General features: G+C 44.3%; 1 protein-coding gene across 2 annotated transcripts in view; it reads right to left on the bottom strand.

The window, feature by feature from the left end:
* ABTB3 (ankyrin repeat and BTB domain containing 3) overlaps nucleotides 1-25,183 on the bottom strand; it is a 339,446-nt gene that overhangs the window by 84,331 nt on the left and 229,932 nt on the right. The gene's annotated exons all lie outside the window — the stretch shown is intronic.

The following is a 25,183-nucleotide window of genomic DNA, read 5'->3' as shown; positions in this document are numbered from 1 at the left end:
TGGACATTTTGAAGAAAACTTGAGCAAAGGGTCCCCAAACCAAGAAATAATATTTTGATGTTTCAGTCTGCAGTAGAGGGGCTTCAACTGGAAGCTCAAACTCCTTAGCAAGCTGATGGTGTTTGGTTTGTTTCCTTTGACCTAGTAGTAGGGGATGGGGTCAAAGCATTTGAGGATTGTACAGTGCTGTGGTTAGGAGCACGGGCTCTGAAGAAAGACTGACTGGAACGGGATTCCAGCTCTACCTTCTAGCGGTGGGAACCTTGAACAAGATATTTCAATTGTCATGCCTCAGTTCTCTCACTGGGAAAATGGGGATAATAACAGCACCCACTTCAGAGGGTATGGTTGGCTGAAGAATGCCCCCACCCCTAACCCAAGATGTCCACATCCTAATCCCTATAACCTGTGAAAGCTGCCTTATCTGGCTAAATGGACTTTGCACGTGTGATTAAGTTCAGGATCCTCCAAGTGGGCCCTAAATGCAATGACAAGGGTCTTTATCAAAGGCAGGCAAGAAGGTCAAAAGAGAAAGGAAAAGAAGCAGTGGACGAGGTTGGAGTAATGAGAGGAGGAGCCATGAGCCAGGTAATGCAGGCAGCCTCTAGAAGTTGGAGAAGGCAAGGAAATAGATTCTCTCCCAGAGCCTCCAGGAGGAACCAACCCTTCTTACACCTTGACTTTAGCCCAGTGAGGGTGATTTTAGACTTCTAGCTGCCAGAACTGTTAAGAGAAGAATTTTGTGTTGTTTTAAGCATCCATGTGTGTGGTAATTTTTTACAGCAGTCACAGGGAACAAATAAACAGGGTTATTGGAAGAATTGAATGGGATGATGTATGTAGCATGGCGTCCAGTACCGAGAAAGTGCTCAATAAATGGGGGCTGTTATTATCATCACCACCAACATTGTTTTTAGCATCACTCACCTTCTCCCTGCCAGGTGCAGGAAAAGGCCTTGCTACACAGAGCAACATAGAGGGATGTTCCTGCCTTTTCTTTACAAATAGATGCAAACCTCTGCAGTTGCTATAGCCTTCCCTTTGTAAACTATGCGGCCCTGACTTTTCATCTTTGTTATTTGTTGAGTGTTTCTTAGACTGGAGAGGAATTTAGATATTTGTGGTTTAGGAAGCTCATAATTCCAGAGACACAGAGAGTGAAGGAAAAGCAGCTACATTGATAGCAGACCATATCCGGTGCTGGTTTCTATAGCAATACTCATTGCAACATCACTGCATCTGTGGGCACCAAAGCCAGGAAGATGGTAGAGGTAAGAGGTGGCCACAGCTGGTTACTATAGTGATAGCCCTACTGTGCGAGGCACGGCACAACTGCCCACGAGGGTGGTTTCTGCAGATGTCCTGGAGTGGGGGAAGCCAAGGTAGTGTTCTAGGTCAGTGCTTCTTAAATGTTTCTGTGCCTTTGAGTCACCTGGGATCTTGTTAAAATGCAGATTCTGATTCAGAGGGTCTGGGGCAGAGCCTGAGATTCTGCATTTCTTTCATTTCTTTTCTTTTCTTTTTTTTTTTTAGATGGAGTCCTGCTGTGTCGTGCAGTGATCTTGGCTCACTGCAACCTCTGCCTCTTGGGTTCAAGCAATTCTCCTGCCTCAGCCTCCTAAGTAGCTGGGATCACAGGCATGCGCCACCACACCCAGCTAATTTTGTATTTTTAGTAGAGACAGGGTTTCACTATGTTGGCCAGGCTGGTCTTGAACTCCTGACCTCAGGTGATCCACCTACCTTGGCCTCCCAAAGTGCTGGGATCAGAGGCATGAGCCACCGCAACCAGCTGAGACTCTGCATTTCTAATGAACTCGAGGTAATGATGTAGCTGCTGGTCTATGGAACATATTTTGAGTAACCATGACCCACAGAGAATCATGACTCAAGCCAGAAACCAAGGAAGGTGAATTCTGTTATTAAGTGGGGGAGAAAAAGGGGTCACAGGTCCAGGAGACAATGGAATAGAAGGAGTTAAGCTGGTGCATCAGATTGACAGAGCCTGGTTCATTAGCCTTTGTCAAGCTGCAAGTGAGGTTGGGAAAAGTTAGTGCCTGGTGGCTTCAGTTTTTATCATAAAGGTGGATTCTGTCTCCACCTGGATTCTCATTTAGTCTTCCAACAACCCTATGAAGCACTTCAGTCTTGGGGAGTTTGTTCTGAACCAAGCATTGTCTGCAGACGATTTTGTATTCATAGCAGTATTTAGTATCATCCTGGAAATATAAGCACTTGAGAAAGACACCTTGTGATGTTAATTTTATGTATCTACTTGGCTAGGTCACAGTATCCAGATATTTAGTCAAACACTAGTCTGGATATTACTCTGAATTTTTAGATGAGATTAACATTTAAATCAGTAGGCTTTGAGTAAAGCAGATTATCTTCCATAATGTGGATGGGCCTCATCCAAACAGTTGGAGGCATTAAGAGAAAAAAAAGACTGATTTTTCCCCAAAGAGGGAATTCTGCCAGTCGACTTGAGCTGCAACCTCAACTCTTTTCTGGGTCTCCAGCCTGCTGACCTACCCTGCAGATTTTGAACTTGCCAGTATCCACAATCTTGTGAGCCAATTCATTAAATCTGTGTGTATATATAAAGCATATTAGCCAAGGCTCTCCAGAGAAACAAAACCAGTAGGATATGTGTGTGTTGATCAATCTGTCTCTCTGTCTATCTGTCCACTCACCATCTATTCGTTCCATCCATCTATCTATCCATCCATCCATCCAGCCAGCCATCCATCCATCCATCCATCCATCCACCCACTCATCCATTCCATCCACACATCCATCCATTCATCCACCCAGCCACCCATCCATCAATTTATCCAACCAGCCACCCATCCATTCATTCATCCACCCACACATCCACCCATACATCCAACCATCCATCTGTCCAATCTCCTTTCCACCAACATGTACACACATCCTGTGGGTTCTGTTCCTCTGGAGAAACCTGACTGACACACTTCTGCAATGGGATTTAGTTGCATGCAGGGACATAGCCTTCTCTTTCTACTGCTGATTCTGCCTTCCTCACCATCATACACAATTGGCTGAGGCAGGGAGGAAGCTCAGTATGCTAGATCCCATAGAGGACGACTTCCCCACATCCTGACTATGCACAATATACCACTTGGGAACCATGAAACAGAGGCCTCATGGATAGAGTCAGTGCTTTTAGGGAAAAGTAAGCCATTTTGTACCAAAGTACAAGTCTTCTGCAGTGTGAAGGTCAGTGCCACTTATGAGTGATTACATAAATTGCCTGAAATGGGGCAAGTGAGCAAAGGGCACAGGTGAGGAGGTGATTTCAACGGATGGTGCCCAGACGCATGTGACTGACCAAGGAAGCATCTCTGGCTTTCCAGCTGCACACCCTATGAAAGGTGACTTAGAAGGCTGAGGGCTGCAAATAGCACTGAGGACAGGCAGGTCTAGGCAGAGCGAGCAAAAATGATATATGAATAACAACAACCTCCACCCTGCCTTCAAACAGCTACACATCCCCTAGGCTTCATTTCCCCTCCCATCCCAGAGAAGGATTCCTTTTCTCTACCCTGCTTCTGCCTCCCTGGGGACTTGGCTCAATCACTTATCTCCCTGCAGTCCCATGACTTCAACCTCCATCTCCTCTTTGTATGTTTCCCATCGGTATTTAGGCATTCAACATGCTCCAGGCTCTCACAATTTAAATAGGATGTGAGCAAAACTGTAAGAATTCATGGTCCTTCTGGAGCATTAGCCTGGAAGCTCCATCTAGTTCTCCATCTTCAGGGAGTCTCCAGATCACCTGGGGAGTTGGTGAAAATTGATATTCCTGGGTCTGTACCCTTTTGCTTGGTGTGTTAGTTTCCTATGACTGCTGTAGCAAAATACCACAAACTTGGTGGCTTGAAACAACAATCTGGTGGCCATATGTTGGACTTCTGGCCTCTCACAGCTCTGGAGGCCAGAAGTCCAAAGTCAAGGTGTTTGCAGGGCCTCCCTTCCCTCATGGAGATCTAGGAGAGGGTCCATTCCTTGCCCCTCTCAGCTTTTGGTGGTAGCTAGCATTCCTTGGCTTGTGGCTAGTCACTCCAGTCTCTATTTCTGTCTTACATCACTTTCTCCTTCTTTGTGTCAAGCATCCCTCTCTCTTATAAGGATATTTGTGATGAGATGTAGGGCCCACTCAGATAATCTAGGAGAATCTCATGTCAACATTAACGGAATCACATTGGTAAAGACTGTTTTTCTTTATAAAGTAGCATTTTCAAGTTCTGGGCATTAGGACTTGATCATTTTGGAGCTATTTGTGATTTACCCTGCTGCACTTGGCATCTGCATCTTATCCCTTATTCTCTGTAGGTATTTTCTGATGCTGACCAAAGGCTGAGACCCTCAGGTCTAGAGAGTGCTAGCTGTGAACTGCAGGATGCTCAGCAAGCTCATTGTCCATCACATACCACGTGGGGACCAGCCAGCCAGACTGCCTCTCTCCGCTAGCTGCTGCCTGTGCCACAGACCAGCCTAGTTTAGGAAGGCAGAGGCCTCTGTGGAGGAACCTGATCTCAAATGGGGTGGGATGATGATGGGGTCCAGGATATAAATGGCCCTGGGAGGGGAGCCACAGCCTCAGAAGTGGAGAAGCCACAGGCTCTGTGCGAGGCTGCCACAGAACACTCCTTGCAGGCTTGGGCACAAAAAATAAACATCTAGGAGGCAGCAGAGGCTGTACAGCTTCATGTCCTGAGAGAGGTGGCTCTAGAAGCCTAAAAGGGCAGGGCCTGGCCTGGTCAGGGCCAAGAGGCAAAAGCCAGGGTGGGCTCCTAGGGGCCACGTAGGCCTGCTTCTGCCTCCAAAAAAAAAAAAAAAAAAAAAAAACCATAAAAATTAGCAAACGGCAGCACACAGCCTTACAGATTACAGAGGAAACCCACTACACTTTCACATCTGGTGCTAATGTGGTAGAAAAGGTATGTACTCTGACGATGTTTGTGCCATACTTCATCATTTGCTAGCTGTGGGACTTTGGGCAAACTACTCACCATCTCTGTGCCTCAGTTTCCTCATATGTGAAACAGGGGAACTGTAAGGCCATACCTCAGGATTATTGTGAAGATTAAGGGAGAGAATGTCAGTAAGGTACTTAGCACATAGTAAATGCTCAACAAACTTAGCTACTGTTGAGGGCTTGTTATATGTAAAGCAAGACTCTGAGCATTTTTCTGATGTTAGCTCATTTGATAATGACAAGAGCCCTAAAGTAAGTGCTATTATTAGATAATAAAGTAGAGGCACAGAGAGGTTACCTAACTTACCTAAGGACACACAGTTATAAGCAGCAGTGCCAGGATATACCACAGGCAGCTGGGCTCAGAGCCAGGCCTATTACCCATGCATTATATCATTTCCAGGCAGAGGCGAACAGCATGTGTACAAAGGCCCAGAGGCAGCCTGGAGCCTGGTGCTTTGGACCTCAGCTTGTTGTGACTGGGGCTGAGACACAGAGAGCAACGGAAGGAGAGGGACTGGTGGGAGGCAATGCTGGAGAGAGAGGCAGGGGAAGGGGCAGACAGGTAGGGCCTGCAACTTCTGGAATAAAACTGTACATTCCTAATACTTTTATTCTTTCTCAGATAGGATTGCAGTTGAAAAATACAAAATCAGAAATGTATTTGAAAAAAACCCATCAAGAATGGATTGACATCCAATCCCCCTGGAAACAAGAAGAAAAAAAAAAAAAAGAATGGACTGACAAAAACTCCTCTAAGAAGGTAAAACTATAGATTAGCCATAACCCTTCATATAGAAAGTTAAAAAGAAGGGCCAGGCATGGTGGCACATCCCTGAAATCCCAGCACTTTGGGAGGCCGAGGTGGGTGGGTCACCTGAGGTTAGGAGTTTGAGACCAGCCTAGCCAACATGGGGAAACCCCGACTCTACTAAAAATACAAAAAATTAGCTGGGTGTGGTGGTGCCTGCCTGCAGTCCCAGTACTCGGGAGGCTGAGGCACGAGAATCGCTTGAACCCGGGAGGTGGAGGTTGCAGTGAGCCGAGATCATGCCACTGCACTCCAGCCTGGGCAACAGAGTGAGACTGTCTTGAAAAGAAAAAAATACAAGAAAAGTAACAACGAATATATTTATATTGTGGCAGAGGCTGCTGGTTTTCCCTCTATACATGTTCTCCTCTTCTTCCTTAGTAATGAAACTCAGAATCTTTAGTTGGGCTTATGACCATCCAGCATGAAGATTATATTTTTTAGCCTCCTTTGCACCTAGCAGACAGGTTCTTACAATGACGTCTAAGCAGTGGTTCCTTGTGAGACTTCCAGGAAGGGCCCTAAAGAGAAGAGGCCCAACCTTCTCTAGTCTTCCCTCTATAAGCAAGACTGTGGACATGATGGCTGGTGCACAAGCAGCCAAACTGGACCATGCGGTGGAAGCCACTTATTGATAAAGGCAGAGCAACAAGATAGAAGCAGCGCCTGGACTTCTGACCATTGCTTAAGTGGCCATACCTGCCCTGGATTTTTTACTTCCAGGCTTTGTTTGTATGATAAACTTCTATCTTGTTTAAACACCAGCTATTTGCGTTTTCTGACACTGGTGGCTGAATCTAAGTGACACTTGTATCAATTCCTATAACATTGAAGTTATATCTCTGTTTCTCCTATTGTGTCAACATGGATTCATGTTTCTTCCTGTTTACAAAAAAGGACAAAGACCTTTCCTTTTAACAGTTATCATCTAAACACTATGAACTTGTTGTAAACCTGAGACTCTATATTTGTTCTCAGAAACCACAGTTGTGAAAATATTTTTTGCAATGAATTGTTTTTGTTCATTTAAAGGTGTGAGCTATGTCACAGGAAGCTGAATTTGTTCATCAACCTTGTGAAAATTTACCAACCATGGCTTTGAACTTATCATGTTAACCCAATCAAGAAAAATAACAATATAGACAATCTAAGAGTCAGAAACACATCTCAAAGTCTTTATCCTTGCAAACATTGTCTTGCAAGTGAACATTTTAAATTTAAAATTAACAGATCAATTCTAAACACCAAGCAGAATCTCTTTCTTCCACAACCCAAACCAGAAAGGAATGTAAAGGAGAGGTTGAGCGGTCCAGATCTTCCCCCATGCCATCTTTGGTGTCCTTGCTACTGGGTGGTGGCTTTGAGAAGATGATATTCTAGTTCCCTTGTAATAAACTGCTTGGACTCACATCACCCTGCATTTGGCAGTATGACAGAATGGGTTAAACGTGTGCTTCAGCCCTGATCAATCAGAACCCTACTTAGGAAAACACAGGCTTAGTTGGTTCCCTGGGTTTCCTGTGTCACTATAGAATAATTCGTGCACTGAGTCAGAAGCACGTTTGGACCAGCTCTGGTATTAACTAGCTGTGTGACTTGTGTATCTATCTGTTCCATCCCCTGGGCTTCAGTGTCTTCACAGGTGGAGTTAGGAGACCACAGAACCTTCTCTTCTAGCTTAAAATGATAGTACCATATTTTGAGAGAAAGAAATAACAAAAATATTAATATAAGGAAGCTAGGGGAAAAAGCCTGTGAGGGTAGCTTCCAATAGAACTTTCTGTCCAATAAAATTTTCTGCTCTGATGAAAAGTGTTCTATATCTGTGCTGTCCATTTTGGTAGCTACAAACCTCAGTGGCTACTCAAGACTTGAAATGTGACTAGTGTGATTGAAAAACTAAAATTTTAACTAATTTAACTTTAAATAGCCACATGTGTCAGTGGCTATCCTCCTGGACAATGCAGCTCTAAGAGATGTCTTTTGGGTCAGTACAATTTCAGACCAGAATCTCAGCCAAGTAGGGTAGTGGAAAGGGGGCTATGGTAGATATTAGGCAACCTGGATTTTTGACTTTGTCTTTCCATTATCATGATCTACACACATCATCATCACTTTTACCATGATTTTATAGCTCCCACCATTTCTTGAGTGCCTATAATATTCCAGGCCCTCTGCAGAATGCTTAAATATATATAATATTCCTATCTTACAATGATGAACAAACTGTTACAAGGCTTGGCAAGATTCAGTAACCTGGACAGAATATCACAGTTATTGGGGGAGAGCTAGGGTTTAACCTCAAGTCTGCTAGAATCCAAAGTCCATATGTTTAGTCATTATTTTATTGCTTCTCCAAAGACCAGTGTGACATTGAGTCACTGAGCACTAAGATATAGTCACGTGTCACCTAGCACCCAGGATACATTCTGAGAAATCCTCTGTTAGGTGATTTCATCATTGTGTGGGCATCAGCACATCAATACATCAAGAATGTACATCAAGAGTCCACTTACACAAACCAAGATGATATAGCCCAATGGTCCCCAGTCTTTTTGGCACCAGGGACTGGTTTCATGGAAGATAGTTTTTCCACGGACTGGGGGAAGAGGCGAATGGTTTTGGGATGAAGCTGTTGCACTTCAGATCATCAGGCATTAGATTCTCATAAGGAGCACAACCTAAATCCTTTGCATGCATAGTTCACAATAGGGTTTGTGCTCCTGTGAGAATCGAATGTGGCCTGTGATCTGACAGAAGGCAGAGTAATGTTCATTTGCCTGCTGCTCACCTCCTGCTGTGAGGCCTGGTTCCTAACAGGCCATGGAACGGTACTAGTGTGCAGGCCGGGGGTTGGGGATTTCTGGTGTAGCCTACTACACACCTAGACTCTAAAGGATAGGCTGTTGCTCCTAGGCTGCAAGCCTGAATAGCATGTGACTGTACTGAATACCATAGGCAGCTGTAACACAGTGGGAAGTATTTGTGTAATTAAACATATTTAAATGTGGAAAAGGCACAGTAAAAATATGGTACCATAATCTCATGGGACCACCCTTATGTATGTGGTCCATTGTTGACTGAAACATTGTTCCATGGCACAGGACTGTACTTCAGTTCTTCATCTGTGAAGTGAGGAGACTGGGCCATGTGAATTCTAAGTTCCACTTGTAGAAAGGTCATGATTCCTATACCCACAAGGGCGACACTTTTGCATAATGAATGCTGTGGTTTACGCTTGTCACCATGTTACTCAGAAAGACCCTGACTACTCTGAGCACAGGCCAATGATTTTCCTTCCCCTTGACTTGATTATGGATTTAATTGATTGATTGAGTCAGGGTCTTGGTCTGTCACCCAGGCTGAAGTGCAGTGGTGCAATCTCTCAGCTCACTGCAGCCTTGAACTCCTGGGCTCAGATGATCCTCCCACCTCAGCTTCCTGAGTAGCTGGGACCACAGGCAGTTGCCACCATGCCAAGCTAATTTTTTAAACCTTTGTAGAGATGAGAGCAGTCTCCCTCTGTAACCCAGGCTGGTCTCGAACTCCCGGGCTCAAGTGATCCTCCTGCCTTGACCCCACACAGTGTTGGAATTACAGATGTGCTAGAATTACAGGTGTGAGTCACTGCCCCTGGCCTATAGAATGTTTTTAAAAGCTTCTGAGGTGATTCAGATATCCAGAAAAGGCCTAAGAGTATCAGCCCTGGATTGAACCTGCTGCAGTCAGAAAAGATCTTCCATGAAGTGTGTTTTGGTAAAGATGGTGTCTCTCTGTGTGTGTGTGTGTGTGTGTGTGTTTAAATTAAATGATGAAAGCTACATCATACCTGTTTCCTGTTTTGCCTTGGTGGCTAAGAAACTCAATGCTAAATTTTGTGTTAAATTGCAATAACAAACCTTCGGAGAGATTTTCTGCTACAGCAGTCTTCCTTACTCTTAATGACATGTTTTTTACATTGCTATCTTTGTTTAGTAATTCTGTTATAACTAACTTATACTGTGAATCTGGCTCAAGCCCTTTCAGAGTTAAATTGGTTATAAATGATGAATAAATAAACATCATTTGTCTCAGGTTGCACCAAAGCCCCAAGAATAACTGGGATAATAAGAATAAGAAATTAGAATGACACCATGTAGAAAGAGACGGTTCCTTCGAGGAGGTAGGGCATGGGAATGGGATAGAATTTTCTGGTAAAAAGAAAAATAAAAAAGGAACACAGAGAAAGGAAGGAAAGAAAACAGAAATCTCTAGAAGAATTAAAAATCAAGGAAAAGATAAGAGCAGGAAAATAGGTAATTTTTGGTGCCTGCACAAAACCACTATTTGGCCATTTAGCAGATTTATGGGATCTCTATGTGTGCAAGAAGAAAACATACATGCAATTTACTTCGCAGTCTAAATGTTACCCATTTTACATTTTGCTGAATCTGGAGGTGAGGGATGATAGAAACCAGGAAGGAAGCTTGTGATTTTAATAAAAGGAAAATCAAAAGGGCTACTTATTAAGCTGGACATTGGTGCTATATAGGGAAGGACTCTTTGAACAGGTAGGACTTCAGGGCCTCTCACTCCACGGACCCTAGCAAAATATTCAGGGCTGAGTATCTGGTGAGATGGAAAGGGGACCCCATGTGCCCCTGCCTGCCTGTCTAATTCCTTCTCAGGAGAATCCTGAAGTCCCTCCCTCCAAGGAAAGGGGTTGATTTCTGGGGCCAGCTGTAAGGTGGCAGAGCAACTACCAACCAGGAGGTGAGTGTAAAGCCCACAACCGAGGAAGAACCAAAGCAGATCTCACCAAGAGATGGAGGCCCTGTGAGGTCAGGAGATGGACGGGTGCAGGCTGGAAAGCGGAGGAGTGTTTGGATTTGGCTGGGGTATGGCAGCTGGCTCTGAATGGGAACTGGTGCAAGGTGCGTGGAGGAGGCACAGATGTCTCCTAACCCTTTGGTGCTTCTCTCCCCTAAAGAGTGAGAATAACAGAGGGGAAATGAAATAGGGGTGGAAGTGCAATTATATGGAAGATTTACATTCAGGCATCTTCATCTGCATCCAGCATGCAGCACATATAGTCGGAATTGTCACAAATTTAAACATTAGATGAAGACAAACACAACATTAGATTCAGGGAAAAAAAAAGTCAGAGAACAAAGATGCCAACAATGTCAGGGTTGGACCTATTTCCTTCAAGTCCTCCAGCCATAACTGTAGCATAGCAATACCACAAAGTGCCTAATGGGGGAGCTCCTGCATATGTGCTCAGTGCACAGGCTTGGTTCTGAAGGCTTTCCCATCAGTTCTTTACACCTGTTCTCCTGTTTCCAGCTTCCCAGCCTCTCTCGGTCTTGCTATATATTCCTCTTCGCTCATCACTGGGATGGGTCCAGGTTGAAGCTTTGCTTTGCTCAAATCTGGTTATATACACCAGTCACATGCCTTGCACCTTTCCAGGTACATACCCCTCCTGTATCCTTCTAGCATACAGATCATTTTTCCTGGGTATGGACTCTGTGGAGATGGCTCCTGCATTGGGCTTGCCCCAGTGTAACAAGTAGGAAACCAGGCCTGTGCAATGGGCTAAACAGAAATCACTTTCGTCTTCCGGAATAGCGCAGGCTGCAAGCAAAGCCAAATAGACATTATTATAATGCTTGAGTGTGAACTCCACTGTCCAAATCTCCAGAGTGGGGATCCCTGGAATACGGTAACCATGCTTGCTCCTCACTGGCTCCACCCTGTTCTTTGATACCCAGGACAGGAGATTTCACATCAGTCAGTGCTAAAGAAACATTTGTTGAGTTAAATTGATAGTTGCTTCCAAGAGTGCAGGCTCTGGAGCTAGAGAGCTTTGGGTTTTAATCCTAGTGCTGCCAAATAATTGGGTCAATGACCAAATTTCAGCAAGTCACATGGCCAATGAGCCCAAGGTTCCAATCTGGAAATGGGGTGATACGTGCCCTGCAGGCATGCCTAGCGCACAGAGATGCTCAGGAAATTTCAGCTACTTTTAAATAATGCAAAGCTGTGCCGAATTAGGGATTAGACTGGGTTTTTAAGCCTCAAGGAGCAAAAGTAGTACTGGTGGTAGCTCCAGGGAGCACATTTCTGTTCCACATGAGTGAGTCTTGGCTCTCTGAAGCTGGGATGGGAAGTCTCAAAGACTGGTGTCTTGGTTGGGTGATCCTTTGAGAAGGCTGTTGGAAAGGAGAGTCGAACATACAATGGGTGGCAGGACTTTCAGAGCCCCTCCCAACCCTAAGAGTCTAACACTCTCAATTTAACTGATTAGCCAAACACGACACACACACACACACACACACACACAGTGAGAGAGAGAGAGAGAGAGAGAGAGAGAGAGAGAGAGAGAGAGAGAGACACTCATTTTAAGATCAGACCATTGTGTTATTTTCATAATAATTTCCTGATTCTAGTTTCTCTCTTCAATCCTTCACATTGCTGCCAGGATGAACGCACTAACATGGAAATCTGGTCGTCCAATTATAGCACAGATTTTTCAGCCTGGCCATTTATTAATTGGCCTCAACCTACATTCGCACCTGTCATGCTCCCATTCCATGCCTATCTAGCACCAATGTGCTGTGGTCACAGCAAATGACCAGGCATTTTGGGAATACACTGTGTTTGTTCATCTCTCCCTGTCTTGGCCCCTGCTCTTGTTTGCTTTCTCTTTCTACCCTTCCCATCCAGTACAGTCCTACTTATTTTTCAAGATGTGGATCCAATGTCACCTCTTCAAGTGTTCTCCAAGGGCCCCCCATAACCACAATAGTAATTTTTTTCTCTCTTCCTCCACAGCACTCTGTGCACAATGCCCAATACCACATATTATACTTTTGTTATAACTTACGTCTTCACTGCCACCCCAACCACAGTGTAGGGGCATGAATTGTTCATCTTTGTATCCTCCAAACTTGCACATAGTAGCACTTATCACTGCTCAAGATGACCTTTTAGATGAGTTTCCTGGTTTGTTCAGTCTCCTCTGCTAGACTCTCAGCTTCCTGAGAGCAGGAGCTTACCGTGTGTTCTGCTACCTCCCCAGAACTTTGAACACTGCTGGTACTTTGTAGGTCCTCAATCACCTTTCTTTGAGTGAATAAATGATTGTTAAATGAATTAATGAATGTAAAATTGAGTTCTGTGAATTTGCTTAGCTTAAATTCTGGTGGTTTTCCCACTTTACTCCAGGGAATGGTTCACTGGAATGGTTTATAAAGACTAAGAAAAAAGATAAAAATAGCAAAGTGTGCCTTATTTTCAGTTGCATTAAGGGTAGGAATTTCACATAATTAAGATTTAATGAGAACCAGGTTTGGATAAAAACTATATTAAGAGCGGGCCCAGGATCCTGCCAAGGGCCCAGAATAAATCCCAGTGACCCTCAAAGACTTCAGAGTCTGGGAAAGACAGAAATGAAACAGAAATGTCAGACTGGCGTCAGGACCATACTCCTCTTGCGTTCAGATGTTCCCTGGTCCAGATCTGCCAACACAATGAAACTGGTCCACATAGGAAAGGCTGGCAAAAGTGTCACTGGCCAAAAGGCTTTGGGAACAATCACAAGGCTGTGCTAATTCCAGAACAGGCAAACTCACACAAGAATAGGTTTTCGAATTGCTAAATGGTACTGTTCCTAATGCTTTTGTTTGTAAGCAAGGAGAGCAGACTTAGGATACTGCGGGGTTCAAACAATGGTTTAGAGCCTATACTAAAACAATGCCCAATTTGTTTTAGTTCAACTCATCTCAAATAATTCAATCTGACAAAAATTTACTGAGCTTCTCGTCTCATATGGAATAGAAATCAGATCCCTTTGCAGGCCCAAGAGGCCCTGTAGGATCTGACCCTGCCCGCCTTGGACTCGTCTCTGATTACACTCCCCATTCACTCACTCTGTTCCGGCCTCCTTGCTGGTCCTGGCACGTGCCAAAAATGTTTCTGCCCCAGGGCCTTTGCACTTACTGTTCTCTCTGCCTGGCAAGATCTTTCCTTAGTGGCTTGCTGCTTCACTTTCTTTAGCTCTCTGCTCCAATGCTATCTCCTTAGATAAAACTTCTCTGACCACTCTACCTAAAATAGCACTTTTTGGAAGTTGTCCTAGGTTTAAGTACCCAGTTTGATTTCTCTCTATGCCACTTCTCTGTGCCTGATGTTTGTATTATTTATGCATTTGTTCCTTTTCTGTCTCCTTTGGTAGAATGGAAGCTCCACAAAGGCAGACATTTTGCCTGCTGTATGGTAAATGCTCTATAAATATATGTTGAATGGATGAAAGAATAAGTAAGTACCTTCTGTGTACCTGGTTCTACACCTGGTGATACTGCAGAGGTCCCAGTACCCAATGAACTCAAGGTCTAATGTGAAAAGCATGAGAAAAGAAGCTATTATGCCACCTTCCAAAAAGCTTCATGATAAAGGAATGCACAAAGTCTAATGAGAGAAGGAAATAGGAGCATCTAAATCAGCCACAGTTGAAGGGAGTGAGTGTGCTGGGAAATGTCGCCCTGAGCCTGGACCAGGGAGGCAGAAGTGTTTGGGAAAAGAATCCAGGCAGAGGGAATGAGGTGAAAAGATGTAGGGCAGTTTCAGGGGATTCTGTATGAATTGGAGTAGCTGAAGGAGGAAGTGGGTGAAGAAGTAAGATGAACCTGATAAATTAATAAATATATGAACGGGAAGAGCAGTTTATGGAGCAGACTGAGCACTTAACTGGTTCCCGATGTATTGACTGCCTCCTTGGAGCAAGGGTCTGTGCTGAGTTTTATGGAGGACACAAGGATTTAAAACCTGGTCTCTGTTGTTCAATGTAGCAAGGAGGTTTACTGTGACTATACATCCCTGACTTTCCAGGGCAGTCCCAATTGCATAAACTCTGTTTGACTTTTAAAATTATAATTATACTCCTTAATTATACTTGTGTATCTGTTATATCAGGAATTTTGACTGGTGGACTGGGGCATTAAGTGGCTATCAAGGAAAGAAAAGCAGATAACTCTCATGCAAGGCAGACCATGAGAAGTGCCTTGTGGGATGTTGCTGTAAAGTGCTCTGGAGTCTGAAGAGGGACAGTACTTCCAGGGAAGGATTTTAGAGGCAGTGGATGCTCGGTGTTTTCAACAAGTTAGTCCTTAGTTTCCTTTTACTAGTTTCCTTTCCTAATCACAAAAATATGCTTTCCCCACCTTGCTGCCCCAGGGTCTGGGCTGTGGCTGTGCAAGGAGAGGGTGGGATTCTATGTAAGGGACTAATACAGAGCAATGGGACAAAAGACTACAAAAAGAGCTTGCTCCAGGAGGGGAGTTTGAACCTACCAGTGAGAAGAGAATGGAAGCCTGGGAACACATCCACCTTCTTCTGCCAGCACACTTGGCTTAAATTCCTGAGCAGGTCTGAACTTGACTGGCTAACTCTTGACCAAATTCCTCACTCTAGTTTGAAAGAACTGAGAAAGCCATCACAGGTGATGCTTCTTATACACACAGAAAACATAAGATAGAGCCACGTTTTAAAATCCATAATTAGACACAAACAAACACAGCCACCAAACAAACGTAAACCTCCTGGAACTGTGGCATCCTCCTCAACTATAGACTTGACCAAGTGTGCGTTCTATGAACTTTGTCCACAGAACAAGCTCAAAACTTGCTTTCTGATGAGGCTGCCATGCTTCTTTCCATTCTAGAAGCAATCCAGAAAGAGCAGGAGGAGATTCCCAGGGATCCCCAGAGCAGCCCTCTGATTTCGCTTTGGCCACTCACTGCATAACTTGGGGCAAATCTCATGACTTTTTTACAGTCAGTCTCTGGAGATGTGAAAAGCGATCTTCCCAGCTCCCAGTTTTGTTGTGAGAATAGAGGGAGATCCTGAGTGTGGAAGTGCTCACTCCAAGAGATTCTGATCATTACTGTTGCTCTAGAAAGCTCGCAGGCCAGGCAGACGCCATTGTTCCCTACATTTCCCATAAGGCCTTGCTTCCTGGAAGAAAAGCAACAGCTGGGATTGGGCTGGGTGAGGCTCCCTCCCAGGGTTCTCCTTTTGCAGTTTCTTCCTCCTACAGGCCACTAGAGGTCCCGTGAATTAACCCCTCAGTTGCTCTACTCCAAGCTGACTACTCTTTTCATAACCATTTCCTCTCCATTGATGTTTTAGTCACACCACTGTGGGTAGTTTTAAAAGAACAGCAATTCGCACACTGGAAACAATTCAAATGGCCAAGAACCCTAGAGCCATTAGGCAAATTACAGTACAGTCACACGATGGAATATTCTGCAGTCATTAAGAATGTTTATGCATGTTCTATAGTACAACCAGGAATATGCTTATGGTATGCTATTAAGTGAAATAAAAATAAGACATAAAATTATATATACACAGTGTAACTATGTTCAAAACCCTCCCTATTTGTGTTAAAAAAAGACAAGACAATAAACTAAATAATAATTTTGGCTACCTCAGGGTAGCAGAATTGTAAATAATTTTAATTTTCTTCCTTATATTTTCCTGTAGTTTCCAAAATTTAAAAAACAAGCACATATACCTTTTCAGTAAGAAATAATAATAATAATTGAATTTATAGCACCTTTTATTGTAGGTATAAAAAGATGTAGTCTGTGAGGAGAGCAAAATGGAGGGATGGGGAAAATGTAATTAAATCAATAAAAATCCAGGGAACTGTATACCTGTAGAGGATTTGTTTATGAAGTCAGACTTTGAAGAATGCACATTCAACTCAGATGCCATGTCTACTGGGCAAATGACCAAATTTACTGCCGGGGCTACTTCCCATAACATGTGAAAACCAGTTGTGTGCTAGCAGCTGTCAATATCACTATTTCTGAAAGGATAAAAAAAGAGTGGAAACTTGGAGCAGGGGCAGATGGTTCAAAAGTGGGATGAGCTCAGAGAGCGCTTTCTCTCTGCAGGCCCCTCTGCTCCCAGGCATTTGGGCTCCAGGCTTCCATTGGTTCCTGCCATGCTAGGCCAGCCCTCAGTTTGCACTGGGCAGTTTCAAGGGCTAATATTCGCTAATGTTGTTTTTTCCCCCTGAGTGTTGGCCCCAGACACACAGCATGCACGGGGCTGTCAGTTCCAGGCAAATGAGAGCAACCTGGGGAGGCCAGTGTGGCTTGCCTTGGGACCACTCAGGAGAAAGGAGGAGGCCAACTGGTGATCTCTCTCTGGGAGACACTGAGGAGGGCACTCACTCAGCTACGGACTTGCATCTCTCTTTGGGGCTCTTGCAGGAAGCATCCAGCTGGTCCCTACATCTCTCTCTGCTCCAGTCCCCTGGGGCCAGGTCCTAACTGATCCTTCTCTTCCCCACCCACTCTGTGCCAGTCCTTGTCTGGCTGTCAGAAAGTGAGACAAATGATCAAAGCCCCATCCCTGCTTGTGCAGAGCTCAAAGCCTGGCAGTGGAGACAGACATGGAAGCAAATAATGCCAGAGCAGTCATGGGGCCCCACGGTGGGTGGGCAAGAGGATGCACGCTCTGGAACCACAGTGCTGGGGCCCAACTTCCAGCCCCGCCACATCCTAACTTAGCTGTGTGACCTTGGGCAAGCCCCAGAACGTCTGCTCACTCTTCTCATCTGTTAAATAGGCAAAATAACAGTAGCTGAGAGGGTGACTGTGAAATTTAAGTGGAATGCTCTGGAAAAGCTCTCATCACATGGCCTGGCATGAGCTGGCACTCAAGGACTGTTAAAATTATTCACCGAAGGGGTTGTGAACAGAGAAGGCCTTCTGCCAGGGGCACAGGTCAGCAAAGCTTTCACGGGAGAGTTAGGGATGCAGCTGAGTCCTGAAGGATGAGCAGAGGCATTTGGATTTTGCTTATGCTTCTCCCCTGATCCAAACCTTCAACCCTAACCCTGCTGTCAAAGGAACAAAGCCGCCCATGACACCTGCAGGACAAAACCCTCTCCCTGACACTTTCAACTCAGGATGATATTCTAAATATTTAACTACTGTGAAGGCTCAGGCACCGATCAACTCCTACAGCCTTAGTGCAGACAGGGCCTCCTGGAGCACCTGCAGGGCCAGATGCCAAGCTCTTGTTGCTGGATGGCAGGGACATCGTGGGGTTGGGAGCACTTGGGGCAGTGGCTTTTTGCCAACCCATAGAGAGAAGCATTTCAGCATTTTAATAACTGGTTAAACAGCTGCACCTCTGCAAACCAGCTGATGGGCAGTAGAGCCCCTGTGCTAGTCTGTCTCAGTTGGTCTATGCGTCCCCCACTATCTCCGGATTTCCAGCCTGGAGCCTTTGACAGCTGCTCCTCTCACCTAGAACACCTTCCCCACTTCCAATCATCAAATGGCTGGTTTTATTCATCTTTCAAAGTCCGACTCAAATACCGCCTTGCCTGATCTGTCCCACTCCCAGCAGTTCACCTTCTGACACTACACTCTTTCTCCATTCTGGCTGTGCTGGACGGGAGCCACGTGAGGCCTCCCGGAGTCCCCACTCCCTAGCAAAGGGCTGGACACACAGCAGCAAAGGTATGGTGGTAAAGGGAGCGAGTTCTGGAGCCAGCCTGCTGGGCCTGAATCCCTGTGCTACCACTTCCAGGCCCTGTGATCTTGGGCAAATTAGCTATCCTCAGCCTCAGTTTGTCCATCTGTAAAACGGGGATGACAATAATAATACATACCTCATGGAGTTATAATGGGGGATAAATGAGTTAATTCACGTAAAGTACTTAGAATGGTGCCTGGCACATAAAGAATTTGATGAATATTATCTCTTACTATTATTATGCTTATAGCTGGTACTTAATGCATGTTTATGGATTGACTAAATGAACGACTGACTGATAAAAGCTTAATAATACATAGAATCAACAATGAAAAAAATTAAAATAAAATGAAAAATGAAAAGCTCAATATTGAAGTAAAGATTTAAGAGGCAGCTTCTGAGTTTATTTATGTACAATCATGTACTGCATGATAATGACATTTTGTTCAGTAACAGACCTCATGTATGATGGTGGTCCCATAAGATTATAATACTGCATTTTTACTGCAGCTTTTCTAGGTTTAGATATGCTTAGATGCACAAATGCCACTATGTTACAATTTCCTACAGTATTCAGTAGAGTAACATGCTATACAGGTTTGTAGCCTGGGAGCCATAGGCTCTACCGTGTAGCTTAGGTGTGGAGGTGAGGCTACACTAGCTGGGTTTACGTAAGTACACTCTGCAATGTTCCCACAATGACAAAATCACCTAATGATGCATTTCTCAGAATGTATCCTCATTGTTAAGCAACGTATCACTGTATATAGCAATTTGTGTCAGGAGATTAACATGTTTCTCAAAGGCCGTCCAATCGGATGGAGTGATTTGATTAGCATACCACTGTTTGTTTGTTTTTGTTTGTTTGTTTGTTTCTTCGAAACAGAGTTTTGCTCTGTTGCCCAGACTGAAGTGCAATGGCACAATCTCGGCTCACTGCAACCTCAAACTCCCGGGTTCAAGTGATTCTTCTGCCTCAGCCTCCCAAGTACCTGGGTTTACAGGCACGTGTCACCATGCCCAGCTAATTATTGTATTTTTAGTAGAGATGGGGGTTTCACCATCTTGGTCAGACTGGTCTCGAACTCCTGACCTCAGGTGATGCACCCGCCTTGGTCTCCCAAAGTGCTGAGATTACAGGCATGAGCCATCACGACCGGCCCATTATTCCACTTTTATTAGCAATATTTGTTGCGCCTAAGCCAGGGACAAAACTAAAAGGAAAAAGGGAAGACGGAGGGCGATGTATATTAAGGCAAGAATGTTCTTGGCCTTAGATTTTCGGGCATTTCACCTTCACGTGGACTCCTCTGCCCTCTTTCTATACCCTGCATCCTTCTCATCTCATCCACCGTGGGATGCAGTTGTGAGGGTGAACTCTGCACTCAAGCCTCCTGCCTTTGCATCCCAGTTCTGCCTGGTGATAGCTGTACGACCTGGGTAAGCTACGTAACCTCTCTGAGGCTGAAGTTCCTCATCATCAAGACAGATAGGGCAGTCGTGTGGTGGCTCACGCCTGTAATCCCAGCACTTTGGGAGGCCGAGGTGGGTGGATCACCTGAGGTCGGGAGTTCGAGTCCAGCCTGACCAACATGGAAAAACCCCGTCTCTACTAAAAATATAAAAAATTAGCTGGGTGTGGTGGTGCATGCCTGTAATCCCAGCTACTCAGGAGACTAAGGTAGGAGAATGGCTTGAACCTGGGAGGCGGAGGTTGCGGTGAGTCGAGATCGCACCACTGCACTCCAGCCTGGCAACAAGAGCGAAACTCTGGCTCAAAAAAAAAAAAAAAAAAAAAAAAAAAAAAAAAAAAAAAAATTTTGATGCTGACAGGCTCATAAGATTCTTGTGAGAAATCAATGAGCTCATGCACTTAGAAGACAGCCTGGCACACCATAAACACCTGGCAAAATGAGACGGTGATGATGATGATGGCTGCTTTAAGAAACTCAGCTCTAAGAGGATGAAAACACAGTCATGTGGCATACGTTTCAGTAGGTGAGTTGGTCCCTGGTCTCTACAATGAATCCTTCTCTGTTGCTCTGAGAGTGGGATTTTCAGTCTGTTTTTCTAGAAGGGGGATACTGCCTGCATTAAGTCTCTAGTTCAGGGCTGTCCCATAGAAGTTTCTGTGATGATGGGAATGTCCTATGCTGTGCAATACAGGAGCCACTGAGCCACATGTGGCTGTCAAGCCTCTGAAACGAGGCGCATGGTATTTTATTTAATTTGAAGCCATTTAAATGTAAATAGCCACACATGGTTAGTGGTGACCATGCCGGCCAGTGCAGCTCTGGTTCCTTAGTCTTTGTGTCATAGAAGTCAGATTTTTTTTCCCTTTTCCCATGAAATAAAGAGAAGCTGGTATTAGACTAAACTAGATTAATGTAGCAGCTAGTTTAGTGGGATTCCAAAAAGACCTGGACATTGAAATGAACAAGTGCAGCCTATCCATCTGATCAGACTAAACATGCATGTTCCCAGAGAGAGCTGTTTCTTAAACTTGAACCTCGCAGCTTGTCACCTATGGTCAGAGACAATTTCTCCCCCTGGGCTGAGAACTCCTGGGCAACCGAGTGGAAGCTGTTTGACAAGCCCTGAAGGCCGGAGGTGTTTAACAGCCCTGAAGCGGGTGAAGTTTAGGATTTGCCCTGATGCTGTCCCCAGGGAGGACATCTGTCAAATACTGCCTCGCCTTTCCCTGGTAAAGCTTGTCACTCATTTGCCATTCCTGAGCCACGTTAGAGGAACTGGCTGCCTTGTTAGGCTGAGGATGATCATTAAATTGGGATGCTAGAAGCTATCACTTGGCAGCTACTGCTCCAAAGCCTGAGAGTTCTGCAGGCTGGCCATGTCTGACCTTGGGGACCCATTCATTTCAGCAAACTGCAGAGGGATCCAGCCTCGCATGAGGGAAGGGGAGTCGAGGCCCTGCAAGGCTCACTCCAGTCCCCAAAGTCTGAGGAATATTTATAAGCACCTAGGACAGGTTAAGCTCTACCAGGGAGACAAAAGTCACGACAAAAGCTGATTTCTTGCCTTTAGGTAACTTGTAAATGGAGGTTGGTTTTGGTTAAGGAACAGAGATAAGACACATGCACAAAAAACAACTATACCTTGTTATTCACAGTGTTGTCCCTGAGCCAGCAGCAACAGCCTCACCTGGGAGCTTGTTAGAAATGGAGACTCTCAGGCCTCACCCCAGTCCTAATGAATAGGATCTCCATTTTAAGAAGATCCTAGGTGATTCAAATCATGAATGTTTGAGAGACTCTGCTGGAATATATATCCAAGCCGTCAACACCATGATGGTGAAAATGATAATGGTCATTATCTATAAAAAGGCTAATGTATGCTGAGTTTTAGGTGCTTTAAATATATTAACACAAAATTGCTTAGTAAGAGTCCTCTGAAGTAGATTCTATGATTATCTTCCATTTTACAGATAAGGAAACTGAGGTTCAGAGTGGCTAAGTAACTTATTTAAGGCCACACAGCTAATGAGTATTAGAGCTCTGATATTCACCTAGGTGTTCTGGCTCTAGAATTCAAAAAAAAAAAATCCAGAACTATTCTTCCTAAATGATGTACACACGTATTGAAATATCACACTGTACCCCATAAGCATATCAAATATTATTTATTAATTAAAAATAAAAAATGTTCTCTGAAGATCCTTAGGTTTCAAATAACATTTTACTACGAAGCAGCAATTTAGGATCAAAGACTTAATTTTATCATCTGCAGGTCAGGCATAACCTACTTCACAAGGTTGATGTGGGGGTTAAATTAAACTGTATGTAAAGTGTCTCACACAGTACATGACACATAGTAGATGCTCACCAAATGTTCAGTACTCTCCATTACCATCCCTTATGCTTCTACTGGGGTCTCAGACACAGTTCTGATCTCTTACCTCCTTGCTTAGCATCCCTTTCTGAGCTCTTCTGAATTCCTCTTCTCTCTCTCTCTCTCTTTCTGCCTCGCTCTCTCAAGACAGAGTCTTGCTCTGTCACCCAGGTTGGACTGCAGTGGCACAATCTTGGCTCACCGCTACCTCCACCTCCCGGGTTCAAGTGATTCTTGTGCCTCAGCCTCCCGAGTAGCTGGGACTACAGGCATGTGCCACCATGCCTAGTTAATTTTTTGTATTTTTAGTAGAGATGGGGTTTTGCCATGTTGGCCAGGATGGTCTCGCACTCCTGCCCTCAGGTGATCCACCTGTCCTGGCCTCCCAAAGTGCTGGGATTACAGGTTTGAGCCACCACACCCAGTCTCTTCTGCATTCTTCACTGCCTAGAGGAGAACATCCTGCCATCTTATCCAGTTTCTCAAACTTCCTTCCAGCTTGGTCTGGGGCTTCATCCAAAGCCTCTTCTGGACAAGGTCTCACCCTCTGTCCACTTACCTTCCTCCCCCGATGGTGCATATTCTGTTCCCTTAGCATGTAGCTCCTGTCCCTATAGTGACCCAGCACTCATTTGACATTTGTGATACTTACAGACTTTCCCCAATGTACATGACTTTGGGCAACTTACGCAATCGTGTTGCATCTCAGTTTCCTCATCTGTAAAATGGAAAGACATAAGGCTATCTGCTCCTGACTCAAGGAGTATTGGGAGGACTGAATGAGTTAATACACATAAAGTATTTAGAGCAGGGCCTGCCACATTTGTAAGTGTTCGTCAAAATCTCTTGCGATATCAAAGAAGAGATCAATCTGGATTAAGGGAGTAGAGAATAATCCCCACCATTTATGGATCACCCGCCATGGTGTCAATGATCATGCATGACACTTATGTAAGTTAGTTCATTTGTCACTGAAACAGCCCCATGAAGTAGAAATTATTATTCTTGTTCACAGCTGAAGAAACTGAAGCCTTGAGGTCAGACAGCACTTGAATGCAAGAACCAGTACCAAACTGAGGACTGCCTGAGTTGATTCGGCAATATGGCTCTCTGGGCTGGAAGCAGGAATACCTAGGCTTCAGGCACAGCTCTGTTCAGTTTTGCAAGCATTTACTGAGCACTTACTATATGCTATGCACTGATCATTTAGTACAATCTGAAGTGGTAGGGAAGGGTTTCTGGAGGAGGTGTTGCCTAAATTGGATCTTGAAGGATGAACTTGAGGTAGCTAGAGGATGGCACAGAGGGGAGGAAGCATTTCAAGAGGGCAAAATATAAGTAAAGGCACAGAGGCACTGCCTTGCAAAGCCTCTGGAAATGTGCTCATGACTCCAGCCAAGTCCCTCATCACTCTGGGCTTCAGTTTCATTAACTTTGACATGAAAGAAGCAAACTTTCTCTGTTCTAAGATCTCCTTTGACTAAATTTCATGTCCAGTGACAGAACAGCCCAATGAAAAGTCATGCTTTCAAAGGCTATCCAATGGAACAAATCAATAAAAGTAGGTGTAGTAGCTGGATCCTATATTGTGAAACAAACAAAAACTTTTGTATGTACGCAGAAAACTAGACTAGAAGGAAATGCCTTATATAGTCACAGTGCTTATCCCTGGATACAGAGAGTAGGAGTCATTCAAAGTTTCTTCTTTATATTTTTTGGACTTTGTCACATTTTATTTAATAAGTGTATTCATTTTATAGCCTGAAAATACTAATGAAGATTATGAAAAAATTCTATGAGACTTTCAAACTTTATTTCTTTAAAACCACTGCCCATGGAAGCAAAACAGACTAACGGATAGGAACCCAGACCAGGGCTTAACTCCAAAGGTTCAAGTATTCCTTCTCCAACTTCAGATGTGACCTTGGGCAATAAATCAACCTCAGTTAGGTTAATAAAACTGGGGTAAAAACTACTCTGATTTTAAAAATTTAATTCTCTCTGATTTTTCTGAAAATGAAGATTATGGCTGGGCATGGTGGCTCACGCCTGTAATCCTAGCACTTTGGGAAAATGAGGTGGGCGGATCACCTGACGTCAGGAGTTTGAGACCAGCCTGACTAACATGGCGAAACCCTATCTCTACTAAAAATACAACATTAGCCGGGCATGGTGGTACATGCCTGTAATCCCAGCTACTCAGAAGGCTGAGGCATGAGAATCGCTTGAACCTGGGAGGCAGAGGTCACAGTGAGCAGAGATTGTGCCATTGCACTCCAGTCTGGGCAATAAGAGCGAAACTCCGTCTCAAAAAAAAAAAAGAAAGAAAAAAAAGAAAAAAAAGAAGATTACAACCCATATTAGAGGTCAGCAAACTTCTTCTGGGAACGGTCAAATAGTATTTTCAGCTTTCTGGACCCTAAAGTCTCTGTCATAATTAAGCAACTCTGTCACAGTGCAAAAGCAGCCATAAATAATATGTAAACAAATGAGTGTGGCTGTATTCCAATAAAACTTTATTTGTAAAAACAGACAGTGGGCCAGATTTACCAGCAGGGTGTTGTTAGCTAACCTCTAGCACATTGATGTAATGGCCCACTCATGGGCTGTAACCTCCAGTTTGAAACATACTGGAACTACAGCAGTTTTTACCATGGACAGAGGAAATAAATTGCCACAATGCTCAAGTTACAAATGGATCATGTTTCAAAACTTTGCTTTTTGAGTCAATAATTTAGAATTCAACATGTATTTTTTTTTCTCCTTAAGAATCATTTATATGGTGGTTGAGATTCCAGGTCTATAGAAAACAGATCTAATATCTCATGTTCTCGCTCTAGCATGTTCCCATTCGTCCAGCAACTCTGAATTTCTCCAGAGCCATTAGCCCTGGGTTGGGCATTGTAGGGGACTGTAAAATGAGCCAGACGTGATTGCTCCCTCAGGAAGATGAGGAAGTAGCATTCTTCCTCTGAGAACAG

This window comes from Chlorocebus sabaeus, chromosome 11, assembly GCF_047675955.1.
Source record: "Chlorocebus sabaeus isolate Y175 chromosome 11, mChlSab1.0.hap1, whole genome shotgun sequence".
NCBI lineage: Eukaryota > Metazoa > Chordata > Mammalia > Primates > Cercopithecidae > Chlorocebus > Chlorocebus sabaeus.
The sequence above is the reverse complement of the archived record's forward strand: the minus strand, read 5'-3'. Positions and strand labels throughout refer to the sequence as shown.